This window comes from Nematostella vectensis, chromosome 1 (genome assembly GCF_932526225.1).
Source record: "Nematostella vectensis chromosome 1, jaNemVect1.1, whole genome shotgun sequence".
Classification (NCBI taxonomy): domain Eukaryota; kingdom Metazoa; phylum Cnidaria; class Anthozoa; order Actiniaria; family Edwardsiidae; genus Nematostella; species Nematostella vectensis.
The window spans coordinates 14,429,289-14,445,013 of NC_064034.1; the positions used below are offsets into that span (position 1 = coordinate 14,429,289).

The 15,725-nt window shown below is 39.5% G+C and overlaps 1 pseudogene; it reads right to left on the bottom strand.

Moving 5' to 3' along the window:
• Window positions 1-1,034: 1,034 nt before the first annotated feature.
• Window positions 1,035-5,580, bottom strand: LOC125562983 (annotated as a pseudogene).
• Between the last annotated feature and the right edge of the window lie 10,145 nt (window positions 5,581-15,725).

Consider the following 15,725-nt stretch of genomic DNA (forward strand, 5'->3'; position numbering starts at 1 on the left):
CTGTCTGAAGGCTGTAGTCTCTTCCTTCCTCTGTTTCCTCTGCAGTTTCCTTTGGCAGAAGCCATAGCAGCAGAATTTGTAACATGCAAGGCTAGGTAGTTCTGAACTGAGCATATGTTGGATTGTCGCTCGCACCACCACACCTCCTTTGCTTTGCAAAATATTCCTCTAGTGGGTCCTGGCAGAACTTTTCACTGAGTAGGAATTTAACTCCTGGTTCGTGAAGAAGGATCTTCCCAAGCTCCACAAATGTCTTAACTAAAACAAACAAGGAATATCTAAGTCCGATATCAACTCCCAAACATGCTCCCTAGCTCATCTAACATGGAAGCCTGTGGTGATTTTACTTAAAAAATAAAATATTATTTGCGTGTCTTCATTGAGTTCTGAAAACCAAAGTCTTTTTGTTTGAGAGGGTTGTTTACTGATGATGCAGAAATTCCCCTAAAATGACCTTATGCTGAGTCATCGCACGACCTTCATGATCTGTACTATCTCAATCATTGTATAAATTATTATCAAGAAGAACACCATAAACTGATTAAATTTTACAGAATGTCTACACTTCTTACGAGTTATTCTGAGACCTTCCAAGGTTTCACGACTAAGGCACATTCTGTTGGTTTGCTCCTTGGGTAGGTGTCCATAATCTCTTGCAACAGACTGCTGCCTGTGAAGATACCCAAGAAAGGTATCTGTCAACGACTACAATGAAAATCACATCAAACAGATAGGAACCATATATCAGAATTTACAGGCTGGTTTCTGATGCTGGGATCTTTTACAAAAGTTTCAGATTGCCAATTTGTGCAAGGTACATAAAAATAGGGCATAAGAGATTTAAGTCGTGTTGGGGTTGAATATGGTATTTTATTGCATTCCTATAAAAACCTCACTGTAGATTCAGGGAACATTTAAAAATCATTGAGACTAGCTAAGGGTGAGTTTATTTGTACTCTGTGTTTGAGACATCATTACGATTTTTATAAAGGTTAACCTTCTATTTTATTTGCTTACCTTTTTCGTATGGCAACTTGAACAGCTTTCTTGACCTGACACCTTCAACTGCATTCTTAAGGTGTCCATCATTGAGACAAATTTCCCAGTAGCTTTGGTGTTCTCCTCCCAATGAACTTAAAGGCATTGACGAGAGAAGATGACAAAACCTGAAAATAAACACATTTTCTGAATTTAATTTTGTCCAAAAAAAGGTTCCTGAAAAATTACCTGAGCAGCTAGGTTGACCCTCATACGTAAAAAGCTGTTGAGATACACATGCTCATGCGTCAACTTAGGAATCAGCCTCAGTCCTGGGGCATTACGGTTGATGCAAACATCCCGTTCGTAGAGTGTTACTAGGTGCTGCCAGCTGATATCCATCCCATCGTTCTAGACAGGTGAACAATAAAAAAACATGTCAGTAAAGCAAAACAAAATTACTACAGTAATTATGTAATTAAAATTTACCTTCATTTTTCTCTTGCTCTGTCCATTATGTTACTTCTCCCAGCAATTCCGAGTTGTCTTTATCAAATGTGGAGGGTCACAGATGAAGTAGAGGTCACGTGACTCCTCGGAGTATATGTTTGGTGTCTTTTAAACAACCTCGCCATCTAGAAATTAGGAGCCCTATGCAGCTTGAACAGCTTTCAATTTGGAGTGGCCCAATCCGCAGTGACAGAGCGCACCTTCAGCCCTAATAATCATGCTCCGCTAGTTACAAGTACTGTAACAGTAAGACCTGTTGCTCCCTGGTATTCCGATGAGGTTAAGGAAGCAAAGAAACAGCGGAGAAAACTTAAGCGACTATGGCGAAAAACCCATCGTGAGATGTATGTTGAACAATGTGTTCGAGTAAACCAGGGTATTTATGATTTCAAAATGAACTTTTATGCTGAAACTATAAAAGTATAAATTCTAAATCTAGTAATAAATTACTGTCTCGTGACTGTCCTAAAGATCTCGCGGAAAGTTTTTCAAACTTTTTTACAAAGAAAGTTGAAACTATTCGTAACACTTTCCCTTCAACACAAACATATTTGTTTCCAGAAAAGAAATGCTCCTCTAACTGGCTTGATAATCTCTCTATTACATCAAATAAAGAACTCAGCTCTCTTCTCAAGCCCATGTGGAAAAAATCATGTGTGGTGGATCCAGTTCCAGGGTATTTAATGAAAGATTGCCATGAAACATTAATTGCGATACTGACAAAATGTGTTAACTTGTCTTTTGAAACAGGTATTATCCCTGACAGCCACAAAAAAAATTGTGTTAAATCCCGCACTTAAAAAAGACTCACTCGATCATGAGGTTCATAAACATTATAGACACTTTCTCTAATTTGAGATGTATCTCTAAGGCACTGGAAAGAGTTGCAGCTGTTCGCTTGCGCGAGCACTGTGATAACAATAATCTCCTTGAACGTTCCCAGTCGGCATACCGAGAGGGCCACGGTACAGAAACGGCACTTACGCGCATACATAATGACATCCTTTGTGAAATAGACAGTGGTAAATGTGTCATACTAGTTCTACTAGACCTCTCTGCCGCATACGGTGAATCATGAAATCTTCCTCAAACTACTAGAACATCGATATGGTATAACAAGTAAATGGTATAACAAACCGCACCCAATATGTAAAAATAGGTGACGAAGTCAGAAGATGCTTTGTGGCGTTCCTCATCGGTCGGTGCTAGGTCCTATATTATATTCACTATATACTGCACCGCTTGCTAACGTTATCAAACAACACAGTGTAAACTTCCATTTTTATGCGGACGATACGCAACTATACATATCATTCGACCCAAAACACGATAGTGAACTGAAGCAAGCAAAGTGCTGTATAGAATCTGGCCTTCGTTAAATAAACTAGCTGGATGACGACTAATAAACTGCAGCTAAATAGTGACAAAACAGAACTGTTCTATGTACATAGGTGTATGGTTCGATAACACTTTGATCATGGACAAACAAGTAACTTCAATATGCTAATCCTCCTTTTTCCAACTACGTAATATTGCCAAAATCACTGCGAGATTCTTATACACACTTCTATTTCTTCTAAACTAGACAATTGTAACTCTCTTCCCACTGGCCTTGATCGAAAGCAAATCTTTAAACTACAATATGTTCAGAATTCTGCGGCGCGACTTCTTACACGAGCACGCAATTCAATCACGTCACTCCTGTTCTGCGTACCTTACACTGGCTACCCATCAGAGAAAGAATACATTTTAAACTTCTTCTTTTAACTTTTAAATCCCTAAATTAAATCGCTCCAGACTAAATGAAAGACATTTTAACTTCTTATAAACCAAAGCGCAGTCTTCGTTCTTCAACTAAGTCTCTTTTAGTACAGCCCTTTTTTAAACTTTATACCTACGGCTCTAGAGGCTGTTCCGTGAGTGCACCAGCTATATGAAACTCCCGCTCACTAGAACTTCGGAATTGTAAAGAATTGAGTATGTTTAAATCCAAGATCAAGAGCTTCCTTTTTAATAGCGTCTTTGACAATTGACTCTTAATGATTGATTCTCATGATCTTAGTTATGTATCATAAATATTTTTTTATTACTTTTTTACTTTTTATTTTGTCTTTTTATTATTTATTCGATATATATTGTAATGAATTTGTAATTATTATTTTAACATAATATTAAAACGGTAAAGCTCCTTGGATCTATAGGAGAAAGGCGCTATATAAATCTATATTATTATTATTATTATTATTATTATTAGAGAGACTCCAAAATCATCACTTCTTCCCATACAAAAGGGTTAAGTTGGGCACTTGTTAACCCTACTGAACTATAGTATGCAAAATGAAACTTCAGGCTTGAAAACAGCCCTCTAACCATCAATACCAGCACATGGGTAGCTAACTGAGGCTCGTCTAAACTTTCATCTTTGCACTGTTTGTCAAAATGTTCCATGGAGTTGTTGAGTGTTCCCATGTTGGCAAACCCCACAATCTGGCCAGTGGACTTTGAGTACACAAGGTCGCTTTTAATTTTAATTTCATCTACTATAATGCCGACATTTGCTTCCCAGTCTTTCATCTCTCCCAATTCATCAAGCAGCTTTTCCAATATGCTGATACTAATTCCAGTCTCTGCATCAGTCCAATGGCTAAAGTCATATAGTGTGCATTCACTCGATAGCTCAACCATCCCACTCGATTTAAATAATGAGTAAGCGGATGGGGATATCTGTCGTAGGGAATTGCATCACTTGATCATCAGAGGGTGCCATCGCTTCCCTCTCGCATCCTGCAGAAACGCCATTTTTTTTTTGTTGTTACCAGAAAAGGGACTTAAAAGTTCCTTCTTCAAAGTGAGGCAGTCTTCCAACTATGAGAGTTTTTTTCAGCTCAGTGTGACGATTTTCATCAACCATAGTACCATTAGTTCGTCTGGGCCCAAGTGTTTATACTGGGTCCGCGAGTCATGGCCCACTCTGGGCTAGTTTCTGCTCCTGCCCTGTCATGTTTTGCCCTGACTCTTTTGCCCGTAAAATGTTTCTTGCTCTTTTACATCCTTCACACTTTGAGCAACCAGGGGGAACTAAGGAAAGGCACTTCTTTGTACGTATAGTTCTATTGTACGTAGCTCCTGATTTCATATCAGTAACATTGTAGCCTTGCTCTTCGAAATAGGATGTCCCCTCAGCAACAAAGCGTTGGCCGCCACGTTTCGAGATACCTTCAAATCTGTCAGGGTTCCCACTACAGATATTTGAATCAGCGACCATTTCAAGGAGAATCTTCAAGGATGATGGAACCAGTTTTTCAGGAATAGAATTAAGAACACCATTGGTGAAGCATAAATATCAAACGGAGAAGTTAAAACGTGTGAATTCGTCGCAAAATTCTTATACATTTTCTTGGAATTTTTCCGGGAACCATTTTGAGAATGTGACATGTGAGGTAGTCTTTCTTAGAGTTTCCCTTGTAAGGTTTTCCTCAACTCGCCAAACCGTGACCCATGATCACCAAATACAAAAAAACAATCGTGTTATTCAGCTGATTCTCATTTTCCATGGTTTAAAATAAATCAACTAAATCTTCGTCTGCATATTGGACAGCATTAATGTCCCCATGGGAAATTTGTGATTGAATCATGTACAGAAATTTAGTGTTCTTTTTGTAGGTTTTGATAAGGCCTAGATAATAGCGCAAGCTGGCAAGATGGTACCGCTTGTTGCAAACGCAGAATTTCTTCTGCATGTGACTGTCTCCTTCGTTCCAGAAATACCTCCCGTGGAGGATTGTCGAAACCTTTTAGTCAATAATTAAAAATCCACAGACCTGGAGAGTCTTCAGTGTATAACGTAGCGTAACCGTGTTCCTTGTAATCCTTGAAGATAAACCGCCAATCATCCACGGGCTTGGCATTTGCCATTTTGCGCCTGGCCTCAGGTTGCTCTGCCTCGGCAATTCCAGTGAGCATTGTTGTCACCTGTGCTGTTGTGCCATCGCCTACAATGGTGTTGGCTTTCAAGAACACAGTATTCTTAGCCAGCGTATTCACGGCTATGTCGTTGTTTTTCACCCCACAGGAATCACATTTATCATTCATGAGCGTATCTGCAAAAAGCTAAAATTCTCGTTTCGGTTGCTATGGTTGGCCATTCTATATCTCTTTCAATTGCAGTTGATGACATAGTCTTTTCATATTGGCGTTAAACTCCAACAATGTATTGATGTGCTTTATTGCAACGTTTGCTATTTGCTCAACTAGTGAATTAGTAACTGAAACTTTCTCGCAATGGTCCTCCACGGCAGTGCTCTCTCACTTTCTGTTCTTAGGGTCAATGAGTATAAATAGACTCTGGGCCGTCACTATATCTTTTGGCAACGACGGGTACGATAATAAATGTTGCAGTGAAGCATAAATATCAAACGGAGACGTTAAAACGTGTGAATTCTGCTCAAAATTCTTATAAACTTATAAAAGTTCTGGAATTTTTCTGGAAACCATTTTGAGAATGTGACTGACATGTGAAGTAGTCTTTCTTCGAGTTTCCCTTGTTGTGTTTCTAACCGTTTTTAATCGTGTTACTTGTAATCCTTGAAGATGAACCAACATTTATCCACGGGCTTGGCATTCGCCATTTTGCGCCTGGCCTCAGGTTGCTCAACCTATATATTTTCCTTGTTTATTAATTAATTATTAATTCATAGGGTGACGTCTAGGAAATTGACAACTTGTTTGTTTGCCTCAATGGTGATTCGGAGTCCGTTGTTGTTGAAGATGCGGCATAGTTCCTTTTTTAGGTTTTCGGTGGCTCTAGGTGTGGCGTTGGTGATGGCTAGTCCGTCGTCGCGGTAGAGTCCTACGTTCATATTGAGGTCCTGAAGTTGGGAGAGAAGGAAGTTGCCTACAAGTTCACAGGTTTCTGCGCCATCGAAGCTCCCCATCGTAACATCAAATATCGTGTTGCCTTTCTTCTGCCAGGGTGTTTGGTTGTGGACCAGGAAGGAGCTCTTGGAGTGGGTTATGATCTCTTTTTCATCAGGGGTGATTTCGTCATAGTTGGAGGCGAAGTCGAGTGTTCTTGATAGTAGGTCTTGGCTGATAGATGGGTAGAATTCTACAATGTCAAAACAGATGAAGTTGAGTTGGTGTTTGTTTTCGGCAGCCTTGAACCAGTCAATGACGGCTTTAGTGCTTTTCCATTGGTTGAAGTTTTGTTTCTTTGCAATCACGCTATTGATACGGTCGAGGATCTTTTTGCTGATTTTTCCGATTTCGGGTTTTGTGGGGTTGATGAGTCTGCAGGTAGGTTTGTTAGCGAAGTTCGGCTTATGGTCTTTGAGAGTTATGAAGGCTTGCTTGTTGGCTGTGGTGTCTATTCTATCGTCTAAATCCAGTTTTGTAGCGATCTCTTTGTTTTTCTTGTGGACAGATTGCGTTGTTTCGGACGGTGCTTTTTTGTAGGACTTGTTTATTTCTTTTTCTAGGAGATTCTTGTAGGTAGCTGGCTCTAGTTTGTAGAAGTTTGTGGTTTTATCTGCGGGGATCAGTAGTTTAGGTTCTTTTTTAATGTTGTCGGTGTTTTCTTTTAGCTTGCCCAGGAAAGGAGTGTTCAGGTTCTTGAATTTTACTGACTGGATCATTTTTAACATGTCTTCTTCGAACTCTTTCAGTTCTTCTACAGGAGGCGGATTTTTGGTTGAGCGGAATCCATAGGTTTCTTTGGAGGTCGAGGCGGTGTCTGTGTTTAGGAAGAAGTGTGCTTTCCAGCGCATTCGGCGTAAAAAGTGTTCGGTTTTTTCAATAAGGCGTTGGAGGTAATCACTGCGAGATGGTAGGGGAATATTCTTCGTTGAGTAGTTGATGTGGAATTTTTCCATAATGAGTAGCCTTAGAGTGCTCAACAAGAAAAACTTGGAGTCTGGATAAAATGATGGTTGAAGGCTTTCATAGAAAGTGCTCAATACTCGAAAGTAGAGCTGTGTATAGTGTTGGTTGGTTGTTTTCGGCAGCCTTGAACAAGCCCTGCTACGAAACAATTAGAACTGTTAATCCCGTCACCGTTAAATTTTCGCGCTATCAATTTTTCACACGTTCCGCACTGTTAGTTTTCGCCCCGCATATTTAATGTAACTCGCTATTGTTCCTCTTACCGCCTTAGCTAAAACTATCAGTCTATTATTATGTAAATTTCAATGTTAATAGTATATATACGATGGTAGGAATATTCTCATTAAATCCCCTGATGAGTGGGCAACCACGAAACAGACCTGTAGGGAAACCTATGTAGTTTGTATTTTTCACAAACCAACACTATACACCGCTCTACTTTCGAGTATTGAGCACTTTCTATGAAAGCCTTCAACCATCATTATATATATATATATATATATATATATATATATATATATATATATATATATATATATATATATATGTAAGAGGACACTTCAGTAAAACTTATTCTAGTGAAACCATTATCTCTAGTCTGTAGCATGTTATGGGAGGTAGATAAGTACGTTCTGCCTCAAGTTCAACCAACAGTGTAAGGTTTCACAACTCTGAAAGGAAGTTTCTTGCAAATTTGAGCTTGGAATGTTTGTTAAATTATAATTAATAACAATTAAGCTTTCTTTATTCTAAACTGCTCATACTGTGGATTGGTCTTTTGCCTGTAAAGGCAAAGCTGGTTGTTGATGCAGTGTCGACTCAAAGTTGTGGTCAATACACTGTGACCAGCAATTGAAATCCAGGCAAGTATGTACTTCCTACATGAAACTTTTCCTCTTTTTTTTTCTTCAACATTTGTTAGAAATGATACATCCCCAATCAATGAAATTGATTATTATAGAACATAAAAAGTGTACCACTTTAAGAATCATTGCATATAACCAATCCAAAGCAGCAGCTGCAACCAATCTTCAAACATCTCCTTTTATATAAAGAGAGTACCCGAACAGAACACACTTACAGGTAATGGCAGATGGTCTTTAGCATCGTTCTTTATGATGTTTATGTATAACCTTTTAACACAATGCACAGGTACTCTTGTGAGCATAGGATGAATTTGGTGAAGTACAGTATTAGCTTGATATACACAAATAAAACGTTAAGTGTTTGATTGATTGATTGAAATTCCTTTATCACGGCTGGATCTCTGCTCATTGGTGGTAGAATCAATATTGGCTTAATATTTTTGAATCCGATAACTAAAAATTTCATCATTTCGTATAACGTCACCCATGACGTTAAGAATCTCATAATAGTAAGTTTTCCCACCGCAGCCAGGAGAATCTTTTCGGTTATTTGTAATTCTCTTGTGTTGGTTGTCTTTTCTGAGGATTTGGGGTTTTTGCTCGTACGGATCCATAACTGCCATGGTGATAACGATTCGACGCCAAATCTGTAAAATCTATTGGACAAGGGAATTTTGTGTCCTTCTACTCTATGAACAGAGTTTTTCTCCTTAAATCTCAAAAAGAATGTTTATGTCTCGTCGCCTCTGCGTGCCTCATGCTGCTGCGCTGCCCGAGCTTTGTTTACTGGACAATATAACACACAACCAACTATTTGTTTGTTAATGGCAAAGGGGGAAAACCCGATGCCGCTTTATTAAAATTATAATTCATAATAAATAATTTATAGTCTTTCTATAACATTCTTTTCAATAATAATTAACCTTGGCCAAGTAAAGGTGTGGGCAATCAAAACGCCAAATCAAAACGAAAGATGAGCGAGAACTGAACCACGCGATCAATCCAGAGCACGTCACAATTATGCCCTATAGGGTATATGTTGTAATTGACCTTCCATCCAATCCACATCCGCGTGACGTCACGCAATATAACGTAACGGAAATAATTGTAACTTACATAAACAATTAAGCAACCGACAGTTTGACATAAAACTATTTTTTGTGAACAAAAAATTCCTTTCTGATGAGGTGACTGTTTGTTGGTACAGCGGATATTAAGGGAATTGTACAAGGCTGCTGATGGACTTCTCGATCGCTCCAAAAAATGGAACATTTACTGTGTTGACATGACCTTGTTGAAATTGATCTTGTTGAACTTGTTGCTGCGTTGATTGAGGGTTCACATTAGATTGAATATAGAACCATCAAAACGACATTGCGAAAAGAAACCAAAGCAAAATCAAATAAAGATTTTTACGGAGGATTGTGGCGGCAGTCCTTATCCCGGATGTAACTCAACGCTTTTTGTATGGCATACGTTTTGTGAAAGTGGCCAGTCAGAAGGATAACCTTAAAGTTCTTTATATCTTTTCTCGGAAAGAAATATCAAGCAATTGAAAAACGCTTTGAGGTGGTTATTAGGTTCAAAAGAACCAGCCCCATTCAAATTTCACTTGGTCCCTAGGAGCAGGGCTTTGAAAACTTTGTGGTCTAGTTCCTATAGATGTTCTGAATCTCTATTGCTGAACATAATATTACATTCACCTGTCATACAATGAGTCATAGGATCCAAAAAGGGGGCATGAAACCATCTCAAAGGGGGAAACCAAAATTTAAACAGGATATATTGCTGTTTCCTCCCCCACCCCCCTAAGCTTTTCTATCTACTTACCTCTCCAGTTCATATTTGAAGCTTCCAAGCCAACCCTTTTTCCCCGTCAATTTTTAATTCAATACATTTTAAATGATTTTTGATTGAATCATGTAGAGAAATTTAGTGTTCTTTTTTGTAGGTTTTGAAAAGGCTTAGATAATAGCGCAAGCTGACAAGATGGTACTGCTCGTTGCCAACGCATAATTCTGCTTGTGCCTGTCTCCTTCGTTCTAGAAATACCTCCCGTAATGATCGGTGGGAGGATTTTCGAACCCTTTTAGTCAATAATTAAACGTCCACAGACCTGGAAAGTCTTCAGTGTATAACGTAGCGTAACCGTGTTTTTTTGTAATCCTTGAAGATAAACCGCCATTAATCCACGGGCTTGGCATTCGCCATTTTGCGCCTGGCCTCAAGTTGTTCAACCTCGGCAATCCCAGTGACCATTGCCATTATATATATATAATCGTGAGTGCAGGCGTTCATATAACAGTGCTCAATACATAGGTGTAGAGCGGCATATATCTTGGTTTGTAGGAAAAAAAAACACGCGAACTACCGTTTCATCTCTACAAGCCTGTTTTGTGGTTGTCCACTCATCAGGAGATTTATTAAGAATATATTACTACCATCACTTATATACTATCTATGTATAAAATTAACATGAAAATAGGGCGCGAAATTTGAATGGCTGTTATGATGAAATTGAATAGTTCAGCTGTTGCATAACAAGGCTTTGTTCCTGTTGCGGCACGAAGACACTAACTCGTTACGCTTGTTTAAAGTTGATAGCTTGGGTTGGCGAATAATGATAAGTTTTTCTTTGAGGCAGAGATTACATCTTTTGCTAGAGCTGTTGTAGGTGGAGTGAGATGACAGGATTTTCCATGAAATAAAGTGTTCTATGTCGTTGTCTTGAGGGCTCCATATGTACTTGCTTAGTTCGGTCGAGTTTCTGTGTTTAGAGTGTCGGAATGAGGCGTTGTGGTTTCTATATCTTGTCTTGAATCCGTTCTCGGTTAGTCCTACGTAGGTTTCGGAGGTGTTGTTGTCCTTTCTTCTTACAGTGGCTTGGTAGATAACAGATAATTGGAGGCAGTTTCCGTCAAGGGGGCACGCGTTCTTTTGTCTGTAGTTGCATGTGTTGTTATTGGCGGTGGCGAGGGAGGTAGGGGCGTCTTCGGTTGTTATTGATGAGGCGATTATGCGTTTGTTGTGGCTGTCAATTATCTGCTTGTTGTTGCTCATGCAGCTATAACTAATTTTGATTATGTTCCAGTTGAAGATTTTTCTGAGTTTGTGGTCTTTAGGGAAGTGCTTGTCTATGAGTGAGAGGAATCTGTGACCGATGTTGGTGCTTGTGTTCTTGCTTAAAGGGGGGTTGTACCAGATAATGTTGTTGCGCTGGCGGTTCTTGCGTTTGTTTGTGGTGTTTGGTTCGTAGGGCAGCGTGTAGTTATATCCACGTTCGTCGAGTGCCTTCTGGTATGGCGGGGCGGCTTGGTCAAAGGTTTCTTTGTCTGATGATAGTGTAGAAAAGCGTTTGTTGATACTGGCAGGGATATTCTTTGTGATAGTAGGTGGGTGGTTGCTCTCGCAGTGGACGTACTGTAGTGGGGCGTTCGGTTTGGTGAAAGGTTGGTAGGTGTTGTGGTTCAGGTCGTATGTGACGTCTAGGAAGTTGACTACTCGCTTGTTGTCTTCTATGGTGATTCGCAGTCCGTTGTTATTGAAGATGCAGCATAGTTCTTTCTTGATATTTTTTGTGTTTTTAGGTGTGGCGCTTGTGATGGCTAGTCCGTCGTCGCGGTAGAGTCCTACGTTGATGTTGAGGTCTTAGAGTTGGTAGAGGAGGAAGTCGCCTACAAGTTCGCATGTTTCAGCACCGTCGTAGCTTCCCATTGTCACGTCAAATGTCGAGTTGCCTTTTTTGTGCCAGGGTGTTTGGTTGTGAACTAGGATAGAGCTCTTGGCGTGGGTTATGATGTTTTTTTCTTCAGCGCTGATGCAGTCGTAGTCAGCGGCGAAGTCGAGGGCTTTGTTTAGGAGTTCTTGGCTGATGGATGGGTGGAATTCCACTATGTCGAAACATATATAGTTTCCTTTTATATACAGAGAGTACCCGAACAGAACACTCTTACAGGTAATGGCAGATGGATGATGTTTGTTAAATTATAATTAATAACAATTAAGCTTTCTTTATTCTAAACTGCTCCTACTGTGGATTGGTCTTTTGCCTGTAAAGGCAAAGCTGGTTGTTGATGCAGTGTCGACTTAACGTTGTGGTCAATACACTGTGACCAGCAATTGGAATCCAGGCAAGTATGTACTTCCTACATGAAACTTTTCCTCTTTTTTTTTCTTCAACATTTGTTAGAAATGATACATCCCCAATCAATGAAATAATTACGAGTTATTATAGAACATAAAAAGTGTACCACTTTAAGAATCATTGCACATAACCAATCCAAAGCAGCAGCTGCAACCAATCTGCAACTATCTTCTTTTATATGCAGAGAGTACCCGAACAGAACACACTTACAGGTAATGGCAGATGGTCTTTAGCATCGTTCTTTATGATGTCTATGTATAACCTTTTTACACAATGCACAGGTACTCTTGTGAGCATGGGATGAATTTGGTGAAGTACAGTATTAGCTGGATATACACAAATAAAACGTTAAGTGTTTGATTGATTGATTGAAATTCCTTCACCACGGCTGGATCTCTGCTCATTGGTGGTAGAATCAATATTGGCTTAATATTTTTGAATCCAATAACTAAAAATTTCATCATTTCGTATAACGTCACCCATGACGTTAAGAATCTCATAATAGTAAGTTTTCCCACCGCAGCCAGGAGAATCTTTTCGGTTATTTGTAATTCTCTTGTGTTGGTTGTCTTTTCTGAGGATTTGGGGTTTTTGCTCGTACGGATCCATAACTGCCATGGTGATAACGATTCGACGCCAAATCTGTAAAATCCATTGGACAAGGGAATTTTGTGTCCTTCTACTCTATGAACAGAGTTTTTCTCCTTAAATCTCAAAAAGAATGTTTATGTCTCGTCGCCTCTGCGTGCCTCATGCTGCTGCGCTGCCTGAGCTTTGTTTACTGGACAATATAACACACAACCAACTATTTGTTTGTTAATGGCAAAGGGGGAAAACCCGATGCCGCTTTATTAAAATTATAATTCATAATAAATAATTTATAGTCTTTCTATAACATTCTTTTCAATAATAATTAACCTTGGCCAAGTAAAGGTGTGGGCAATCAAAACGCCAAATCAAAACGAAAGATGAGCGAGAACTGAACCACGCGATCAATCCAGAGCACGTCACAATTATGCCCTATAGGGTATATGTTGTAATTGACCTTCCATCCAATCCACATCCGCGTGACGTCACGCAATATAACGTAACGGAAATAATTGTAACTTTTATAAACAATTAATCAACCGGCAGTTTGACATAAAACTATTTTTTGTGAACAAAAAATTCCTTTCTGATGAGGTGACTGTTTTTTGGTACAGCGGATATTAAGGGAATTGTACAAGGCTGCTGATGGACTTCTCGATCGCTCCAAAAAATGGAACATTTACTGTGTTGACATGACCTTGTTGAAATTGATCTTGTTGAACTTGTTGCTGCGTTGATTGAGGGTTCACATTAGATTGAATATAGAACCATCAAAACGACATTGCGAAAAGAAACCAAAGCAAAATCAAATAAAGATTTTTACGGAGGATTGTGGCGGCAGTCCTTATCCCGGATGTAACTCAACGCTTTTTGTATGGCATACGTTTTGTGAAAGTGGCCAGTCAGAAGGATAACCTTAAAGTTCTTTATATCTTTTCTCGGAAAGAAATATCAAGCAATTGAAAAACGCTTTGAGGTGGTTATTAGGTTCAAAAGAACCAGCCCCATTCAAATTTCACTTGGTCCCTAGGAGCAGGGCTTTGAAAACTTTGTGGTCTAGTTCCTATAGATGTTCTGAATCTCTATTGCTGAACATAATATTACATTCACCTGTCATACAATGAGTCATAGGATCCAAAATGGGGGCATGAAACCATCTCAAAGGGGGAAACCAAAATTTAAACAGGATATATTGCTGTTTCCTCCCCCACCCCCGTAAGCTTTTCTATCTACTTACCTCTCCAGTTCATATTTGAAGCTTCCAAGCCAACCCTTTTTCCCCGTCAATTTTTAATTCAATACATTTTAAATGATTTTTGATTGAATCATGTAGAGAAATTTAGTGTTCTTTTTGTAGGTTTTAAAAAGGCTTAGATAATAGCGCAAGCTGACAAGATGGTACTGCTCGTTGCCAACGCATAATTCTGCTTGTGCCTGTCTCCTTCGTTCTAGAAATACCTCCCGTAATGATCGGTGGGAGGATTTTCGAACCCTTTTAGTCAATAATTAAACGTCCACAGACCTGGAAAGTCTTCAGTGTATAACGTAGCGTAACCGTGTTTTTTTGTAATCCTTGAAGATAAACCGCCATTAATCCACGGGCTTGGCATTCGCCATTTTGCGCCTGGCCTCAAGTTGTTCAACCTCGGCAATCCCAGTGACCATTGCCATTATATATATATATATATATAATCGTGAGTGCAGGCGTTCATATAACAGTGCTCAATACATAGGTGTAGAGCGGCATATATCTTGGTTTGTAGGGAAAAAAAACACGCGAACTACCGTTTCATCTCTACAAGCCTGTTTTGTGGTTGTCCACTCATCAGGAGATTTATTAAGAATATATTACTACCATCACTTATATACTATCTATGTATAAAATTAACATGAAAATAGGGCGCGAAATTTGAATGGCTGTTATGATGAAATTGAATAGTTCAGCTGTTGCATAACAAGGCTTTGTTCCTGTTGCGGCACGAAGACACTAACTCGTTACGCTTGTTTAAAGTTGATAGCTTGGGTTGGCGGATAATGATAAGTTTTTCTTTGAGGCAGAGATTACATCTTTTGCTAGAGCTGTTGTAGGTGGAGTGAGATGACAGGATTTTCCATGAAATAAAGTGTTCTATGTCGTTGTCTTTAAGGCTTCATATGTACTTGCTTAGTTCGGTCGAGTTTCTGTGTTTAGCGTGTCGGAATGAGGCGGTGTGGTTTCTATATTTTGTCTTGAATTCCTTCTCGGTTAGTCCTACGTAGGTTTCGGAGGTGTTGTTGTCCTTTCTTCTTACAGTGGCTTGGTAGATAACAGATAATTGGAGGCAGTTTCCGTCAAGGGGGCACGCGTTATTTTGTCTGCAGTTGCATGTTTTGTTATTGGCGGTGGCGAGGGAGGTGGAGGCGTCTTCGGTTGTTATTGATGAGGCGATTATGCGTTTGTTGTGGCTGTCAATTATCTGCTTGGTGCTGCTCATGCAGCTATAACTGATTTTGATTGTGTTCCAGTTTAAGATTTTTCTAAGTTTTTGGTCTTTATGGAAGTGCTTGTCTATGAGTGAGAGGAATCTGTGACCGATGTTGGTGCTTGTGTTCTTGCTTAAAGGGGGGTTGTACCAGATAATGTTGTTGCGTTGGCGGTTCTTGCGTTTGTTTGTGATGTTAGGTTCGTAGTGCAGCGTGTAGTTATATCCACGTTCGCCGAGTGCCTTCTGGTATGGCGGGGCGGCTTGGTCAAAGGTTTCTTTGTCTGATGATAGTGT